We start from the raw sequence: 8,898 nt of genomic DNA, 5'->3' as shown, positions 1-8,898 counted from the left end.
TGCGTCACCAGACGACGTTCTTGATATTCTTTGGCACTGCTGACACTTCCCTAGACAACTAAAACCTTCTCTAAGGACATCACAGGGCTGCAACCGCACTGAACGCGACTCTATAATTTTGCAGCGCAGTATAGAACGCATGTCATTTGTGATAATTCTAACCTGTGAACTTGACAGAAGCGATGTTATGCGCCTTCTACCAAGTTGAAGCCGTGATATCTAGCTGATTGACTTCAGATGAAAGTTCTAACAATGCATAAAATTTCCATGGACAACGGTGACTGGAGCTGAATATGAAATCTTATTGCATTTGTTTGTTGAAGTGCTTGCCGCCATGGAATTTTGAATAAAAATCCTCTCAACCATATCTTTGCAAAATTTTGGGGTGTTAGCTCTGGCGCAGATAGCAGAAACGTATAACATTTTTTTAAGGATGAGAGAGGTTTGTATTAAATCGAGGAATGCGTACAGAACCTGTCAACAGATGTATTGTAACACTAAGCGGTGTGAAAGATTTTCTTTAGACGCTGTCCTTGTTCCGACTATGGGTCCATTCGGCATGTCCGCTCTGTCCACAACAGAATGTGTACCTATTTACTCAGCTGGGTATATTTGTTGGTCAATATCGGGAATCAAAAAGTGATTCAGGTATTTCTCCCCAGATTTTTGCTAGAGGGTATACTTTAGAGTGTCCGTCCCTCGTGGTCTCGCGGTAGCGTTCTCGCTTCCCGAGCACGGGGTCCCGGGTTCGATTCCCGGCGGGGTCAGGGATTTTTCCTGCTTCGAGATGACTGGGTGTTGTGGTGCCGTCTTCATCATCATCATCATTCATCCCCATTACGGTCGGAGGAAGGCAACGGCAAATCACCTCCATTAGGACCTTGCCTAGTAAGGCGGTGCGGGTCTCCCGCATCGTTCCCCTACGCTCTGTAAAAGAAGCATGGGACTTCATTTCCATTTATTTCATACTTTAGAGTGTACAGCCAGCGTGATCGTCCCATTTGTTGCATGATATTTTGAGGAAAGACCGGGTCGTTTTAGATTTTTTAAAAGGTGGGTATAGAGGTGGTTAGAGTCCAGACATTGAACGTGTTGAGGCCATTGGTCATTAAAAATTGACGATAACGAAAGATCTGTCTCTGAAATATTGAGCAACAGAAGGGAGTTACGAACGTTGCTGACGTCAGAAATGTCTCTTGTACCAGTGAAACTAGTAAAGGTCCTAATCGTTCAAAATACTATGGAACGTCGTGTATGAGTATGTCACGCTTTAGAGTATATCCTCCCCTTCCCGAGAGATACTTACGACTGCCTTTTCTCGTCTGAAACCAGATTTTTCTCAATTCCTTACAATCGGGGACGGTTCCCTCGAGCAACCCAATTCCATCCTCAGCTTCGGCAGGGAATTAGTCTCTAAAAGTTCTTTATGCAGAACGCTTGACTTGTAGCGCACGCGTCTGGAGTTTGATGAGCATTTCTGTGGCGCTCTCTCGCTTACCGAAGGAGATTTGACCGAAGTTACTGCGAGAGACTCAGATGCTACTTCCTCAGACTATGCTCAGCTTTGTACGGTTTGTTGCGTGGAATTTCGTTTCGTCTACTAGCAAATCAGTGTTAGAACTGTATTAAATTATTCATGTTCCCAAGACAAGCTATAGCATTTCATCAACAGATCTACAAACTACTTGTTTTAAAAAGTAATGGGTAACATTTAATTTTCGGTAAAGAATTTTACAAACGTAAATTTTGTAGGCGACTGTAAGAAAATGTGTTACGTTTTAGAAATCGCAATTGAGAATTCTACTTAGATGATGGCGCACAGAGGATCCGGGTTTATCTGCAGTATAGCGAAGCAATTTTTACAGTTTTCGCAGTGGGAAGCCGATGTAGAGATCTGAGGCAGAATTGGATGTCGAGGAGAATAGTGCCACGGTCGTTGACATTCGCAGGCAGTCGCTCTCCGCGGCTGCAGTCGTCCGCGCCTGCCTCACTCTCGGTGCCTTCAAAGGCGGGCGCGCCGGCGGAGCACTCGAACAGTGACGTCAGGCGTGCAAGAAGCGCGCGGCCCTTCTTTGAGCCGCGCGACCCGGGGCGCACGCGGCCACGCGCCTGCTCGCACGCACGCATGCCGCCGCCGACACACGCAACCGGCGCTGACCGCGAGGCGCGAGCGGAACGCCGGACGGCCGGCTTTGAGCAGCCGTCCACGTGCGAGCCGCACCGCCCCTCTCTTGTTGGGCCACTGGGTATTTCTCCACGTCGATGAAAGCAAGTACTCCTTGTCTTCTCCTTCCTTTTATCTCCTCGCGCTGAGACTTCCTTAGATTCGCCATCCGGTTCTCGCAGGCCGAGAAACTCAAGTGTCAGCTTCAGTCTCGTAAATTTTCCGAAATTTACTGCCATGTCGCGTTTCGGAAGCAAGCTCCCAGTAACATGTGCCAGACCAGCATTTACACGTAAATTGTGAATTCAGATTCCTGTTAAGTGTGAAATGATTTTTTTACCGAGTGTGCCAGTGAGGTTATGTTCCGAAATATTCGTATCCATGTAGTGGCAATATATCTTTGTATGAAATTCAGAGCACAAGAACAGATACATCACAGTGCATGTCATCGTAACCATCTGTATGGGAAAGTGTGAAATGATGGTGATTTATCACCAAAATACCGGTGTTACCTGGCAGACTGTTATCGAGTAAAGTTCTATATACTGAAGTGAAGGAATGCTTTAATGTCATACCTGGAATTAACGTCCCTCGCCTATCGCACGTCCGTTACAAACGAGAACGTAACTACACTCCTGGAAATTGAAATAAGAACACCGTGAATTCATTGTCCCAGGAAGGGGAAACTTTATTGACACATTCCTGGGGTCAGATACATCACATGATCACACTGACAGAACCACAGGCACATAGACACAGGCAACAGAGCATGCACAATGTCGGCACTAGTACAGTGTATATCCACCTTTCGCAGCAATGCAGGCTGCTATTCTCCCATGGAGACGATCGTAGAGATGCTGGATGTAGTCCTGTGGAACGGCTTGCCATTCCATTTCCACCTGGCGCCTCAGTTGGACCAGCGTTCGTGCTGGACGTGCAGACCGCGTGAGACGACGCTTCATCCAGTCCCAAACATGCTCAATGGGGGACAGATCCGGAGATCTTGCTGCCCAGGGTAGTTGACTTACACCTTCTAGAGCACGTTGGGTGGCACGGGATACATGCGGACGTGCATTGTCCTGTTGGAACAGCAAGTTCCCTTGCCGGTCTAGGAATGGTAGAACGATGGGTTCGATGACGGTTTGGATGTACCGTGCACTATTCAGTGTCCCCTCGACGATCACCAGTGGTGTACGGCCAGTGTAGGAGATCGCTCCCCACACCATGATGCCGGGTGTTGGGCCTGTGTGCCTCGGTCGTATGCAGTCCTGATTGTGGCGCTCACCTGCACGGCGCCAAACACGCATACGACCATCATTGGCACCAAGGCAGAAGCGACTCTCATCGCTGAAGACGACACGTCTCCATTCGTCCCTCCATTCACGCCTGTCGCGACACCACTGGAGGCGGGCTGCACGATGTTGGGGCGTGAGCGGAAGACGGCCTAACGGTGTGCGGGACCGTAGCCCAGCTTCATGGAGACGGTTGCGAATGGTCCTCGCCGATACCCCGGGAGCAACAGTGTCCCTAATTTGCTGGGAAGTGGCGGTGCGGTCCCCTACGGCACTGCGTAGGATCCTACGGTCTTGGCGTGCATCCGTGCGTCGCTGCGGTCCGGTCCCAGGTCGACGGGCACGTGCACCTTCCGCCGACCACTGGCGACAACATCGATGTACTGTGGAGACCTCACGCCCCACGTGTTGAGCAATTCGGCGGTACGTCCACCCGGCCTCCCGCATGCCCACTATACGCCCTCGCTCAAAGTCCGTCAACTGCACATACGGTTCACGTCCACGCTGTCGCGGCATGCTACCAGTGTTAAAGACTGCGATGGAGCTCCGTATGCCACGGCAAACTGGCTGACACTGACGGCGGCGGTGCACAAATGCTGCGCAGCTAGCGCCATTCGACGGCCAACACCGCGGTTCCTGGTGTGTCCGCTGTGCCGTGCGTGTGATCATTGCTTGTACAGCCCTCTCGCAGTGTCCGGAGCAAGTATGGTGGGTTTGACACACCGGTGTCAATGTGTTCTTTTTTCCATTTCCAGGAGTGTCGTTATACACACCTTCGCCAGAAGTGCAACGCTACGCCTTAGACAGCCGCACAGTAATGTTACGGTAGTCTTTTATGCAGTCATTTCTTTCAACGGTATTGTAAGTAACGCAGTTCGTCGCCATATTGTGTCTCTCTTACACAACGGAAAATCGTCGTACTTCATTTTAGGAAACATGCTTTGTGCCGTTATGTGATGGTATAGAACTTAGAAAATATATTCTTTTAACGTAACAGTAACCAATTTTGGAGGGTGAGAATGGCTCAAGTTCCAGGTGGCAAATACCGCCATGAGTGGCATTTTTCAAGAGAGAGTGTAACTTAGCGTCTAGAAAGAAATCTTGAAGTAGTGTAGTCAAGGTATCTTCTTATTATCGTTATATGAATACGGTAGTTACTTGAGAGGGTATTGCACTGGGAAAGATTTCGACATACTCCGTTACATATGCTAACGAAAATAACGACAATTCTGCGACCTGGGAAGTTAAATGGTTCAAATGGCTCTGAGCGCTATGGGACTTAACTACTGAGGTCATCAGTCCCCTAGAACTTATAACTACTAAGTACCTAACTAACCTAAGGACATAACACACATCCATGCCTGAGGCAGGATTCGAACCTGCGGCCGTAGCGGTCGCGCGGTTCCAGACTGTAGCGCCTAGAACCGCACGGCCACTCCGGCCGGCTGGGAAGTTAAATATAACATTCGGATTGCATTCAAGAAGCACTGATATTTCAGTCAGTCTTAGAAACTGGCTTTGAATGTGACCAGCATACTGCTCTCCCGGCCCCCAACGTTGCATTTCATAGCCGGAACCTCTACTTTTACTTCTCGCAGTTCCCGAGTTGCCCTCGCGACGCTTAGTGGTCTTCGTTCATGACTTCCCACTACGAAAATTGTAAAAATTGCTTCGCTATACTGCAGATAAACCCGGATCCTCTGTGCGCCATCATCTAAGTAGAATTCTCAATTGCGATTTCTAAAACGTAACACATTTTCTTACAGTCATCTACAAAATTTTCGTTTGTAAAATTATTTACCGAAAATTAAATGTTACCCATTACTTTTTGAAACAAGTAGTTTGTATATCTGTTGATGAAATGCTATAGCTTGTCTTGGGAACATGAATAATTTAATACAGTTCTAACACTGATTTGGCAGTAGACGAAACGAAATGCCGCGCAACAAACCGTACAAAGCTGAGCATAGTCTGAGGAAGTACAGAAAGACATCGAGCTGCAGGTCTCTCGCGGTAACTTCGGTCAAATCTCCTTCGGTAAGCGAGAGAGCGCCACAGAAATGCTCATCAAACTCCAGACGCGTGCGCTACAAGATAAGCGTTCTGCATAAAGGAGACGTTTCTTTGCCGTAAAATTCCGAGAACGTACGTTCTATGAAGAGTCAGGCAACGAATTTCTTCATTCCATGTACATCTCGCGAAAGGACGACGAGGGAAAATCAGTGATACAAGCGGGCACACGGCGCCACTCGCGAGTGGATCGGAAAGCGGGGAAATTTAACAGTGGTACCAAAATGAACCTCCCAGATGACGGCGCAACGAGGCACAGTGCGTGATCTCGCCCACAGCCGCTTGCTCTAGGACGGACCGTCACAGGGCTGCCACTGTGCCTACATCATGACTTCGACGCACTACACAAACCGCACCACTGATTTATGTCGCTGGCGTTTCAGCAACAATCGGAATTTTTATCTTCGGGACTTCGATGTCTCGGCAGAGACGAAATAAGACGGCGTAAACAGCCATTGTTTACTCGCGGAGCAGTGGAAGGGCGCGCGGCGCAGGAGCACGAGACGACTGGGGAGGCGCCTTCGGCCTTATTCGTTTTATTATCTGATATCGACGCAAAAGTTAATCAGTTTCCTTTATCTCGGCGCCGTTGATTACTCAGCCTCCCAGCAGCTGCCACCTAGGAACCTGTTCCATCAGAGCACGCCGCTGCCGTTACCGCCGTCTGCAAATCGCAGTCTCTCTCTCTCTCTCGCTTCGCCTCGTCTTCCAGCTGCCTGCCGCTCCCAGCTTCCGGGCCCGAGACAAAACACGGCCCGCTCCGTGCAAAGGCGCACCTCCGCACTTCTCCAATCGACTGATTTGTCTCTCCCCCCCCCCCCCCCCATATCCCCCATTCCCACCCGCCAATTTAATCTTGCGGTGACTTAGCCCGAATAATATTAACATCCTGCTGTATACACTTTGTTTTAGGATCTTGTTTTGCTGCTGCCTTGCGCTACATCAGTGCATCGCAGCATTAATGGTATGCTGACAGATTAAATATCGAGGCGTAACGCTGTGGAACGACACGAAACGAGAGAAGCACGTAAGGTCAGTTTATAGCGAAGGTCGAATGGTTTATTGGAAGAGTTATGGGCAAATATAATGCACCCGTAACGGAGTCGGCGTACAGAACGCGTGTATGAAAAATGGTACAAATGGCTCTGAGCACTATGGGACTTGACATCTATGGTCATCAGTCCCCTAGAACTTAGAACTACTTAAACCTAACTAACCTAAGGACAACACACAACACCCAGTCATCACGAGGCAGAGAAAATCCCTGACCCCGCCGGGAATCGAACCCAGGAACCCGAACGTGGGAAGCGAGAACGCTACCGCACGACCACGAGGTGCGGACACGCGTGTATGATTCATTCATGAGTGCTGCTCGAGTGCTCGCGATCCACATCAGGTCTGATCCAAGAGCAGGCATTGAAGCGGTTTAGAGGTGAGCTGCTGAATTTGATACTGGTCGGTTTGGACAGTACGAGATAGTAACCGAGCAGTTCTGTATCAACAGTATGAAAATAATAGCTTCAAGCCCAATGGCAATCTCTACCCCTACTGATATACGTGTAAAATCAGACAGAAAAGCAAATAAAAAGGTCATCAGTACCAGTCCGCGCATTTAATTCAACGAAAGTTCAAAGGATTTTTTTAATACACACAATGGAGGGAAGGTTACGTTTTAACGCCCCGTTTATTACGGTGATATTAGGAACAGGAAACAAGTTTTGACAGGACACGGGTAGGGAACGGCGATAAGCCGTGTCCTTTTCGGAGGAGCCACCCCAGCGTTCGCCTTAATCGCTTTAGAAAAACCACAGGAAACCTAAATTTAGGCGCAATCTTTTCGAATGCGAGTCAAAATGCGGCTTCTCGCCCGGGTTAACCCACAAATGGTTCAAATAGCTATGAGCACTATGGGACTTAACTTCTGAGGTCATCAGTCCCCTAGATCTTAGAACTACTTAAACCTAACTAACCTAAGGACATCACACACATCCATGCCCGAGGCAGGATTCGAACCTGCGACCGTAGCGGTCGCGCGGTTCCAGGCTGTAGCGCCTAGAACCGCTCGGCCACCCGGGCCGGCGGTTAAGCTACAGATAACTCATCTAACGACGTACGCATTAAAAACTTTCTGTCCTCAGAAACAAGTAGCTGGTCCACCAGCAATGTCTGCAAATATTTCTCAGGATGATCGGATATAGATAGTGCGACATCGACCGCGATTATTATAAAATCACGTTTGGGAGCTTTGATGTTTACGAAAGCTGATGTCGGCGTGGAGAGTCACAGAACAGTCGCTGGCGTTCCTAGAGCGACTGCAGCCACAGCGCGTAAATTTAGCTGTCGGGAGCCAAAGGCACGAGTCACCGAGGTGGCGACCTCAATCCGCGTGCAGCGACGGCCGCCATGCCAGCGGCCGTGCTCCGCTGTACCACCTGCGCGCAGCACACACTCTCCCAGGCCACCCGAACCAGCAGCCTAGCTGGCGCAGTTCTCGTTCACGTATTTGCAGCAGTTGTGGAAGCAGTGCGACCGACCTAAACATCTGTCGTAGTGTGGTTTCCAATTACCAGTGCCTTCGTCACAGAAAGCAGCCGCCTGTGCTTTCCGCCAATTCCCGACACTGGCCTGCAGCTTGCTGTCTGTGCCAAAATGCTGTCTGTCCTCTTAGCCAGCGGTTCAGCGAGCGAAGAGATGAAAATCAGAGGTAGCCAAGTCTGGGATGCACAGAGTGTGATCAAACACTTCCCATCGAAAATGCTACAGAAGCGCCGATGTTGTATCTGCAGGGTACGGTCGGCAATTGTCGTGGAGAAGGAAACGCATGACGGCTATGTTACGCAGGTTGCATGAAATCAGGTGGAACTCCTCAGCAGGCACTTGACACTTGGTGGAAGACTGTTGTTCTAAGCATCTCTACGTGCTCACTATGCAGTCAGAACTGGAACATGAGACATAACGCGATCGACGGGCATACTACAGACAGTCGTTAATTTCACGGCTAGTAGTAGGTTTAACCCTGCTGTTCTGTTCGGGTCTATATGACCCGAAACGAATATGAACGTTATTTTACATTATGTAAATACCAATATATATTTATGAAACTTTGTGACTTTGTCTGAAAATGGATGAGCAGCATGTGTTTTAAAAGGTTTTAAAAAAGTTTAAGAAGTTTGGGCTTCAACTGTAATAGTTGCATATGTAATGTTCGGGTCATAATGACCCGACACAAATATGTTTAGTGTAACTCGTATTTATTTCTAAAATCTGGAAATGGCGAAAATTATTTTTGTTGTGTTGTGTGGGAATAGTGACTGCATCATTCCAACTTACTCTCAACAATCACCTAAAGCTCCATGCGTTCACAACAATGGG

General features: G+C 48.7%; 1 non-coding gene across 1 annotated transcript; it reads right to left on the bottom strand.

Annotated features, from left to right (window-relative positions):
• Positions 1-7,518: 7,518 nt before the first annotated feature.
• Trnas-gga lies at positions 7,519-7,602 on the bottom strand. The gene is given in 2 exon segments: positions 7,519-7,553; positions 7,563-7,602. It is a non-coding gene; the product is annotated as a tRNA-Ser (tRNA).
• Positions 7,603-8,898: the final 1,296 nt, after the last annotated feature.

The sequence above is a fragment of the Schistocerca americana genome, chromosome 8, assembly GCF_021461395.2.
Source record: "Schistocerca americana isolate TAMUIC-IGC-003095 chromosome 8, iqSchAmer2.1, whole genome shotgun sequence".
Lineage (NCBI taxonomy): Eukaryota > Metazoa > Arthropoda > Insecta > Orthoptera > Acrididae > Schistocerca > Schistocerca americana.
The sequence above is the reverse complement of the archived record's forward strand: the minus strand, read 5'-3'. Positions and strand labels throughout refer to the sequence as shown.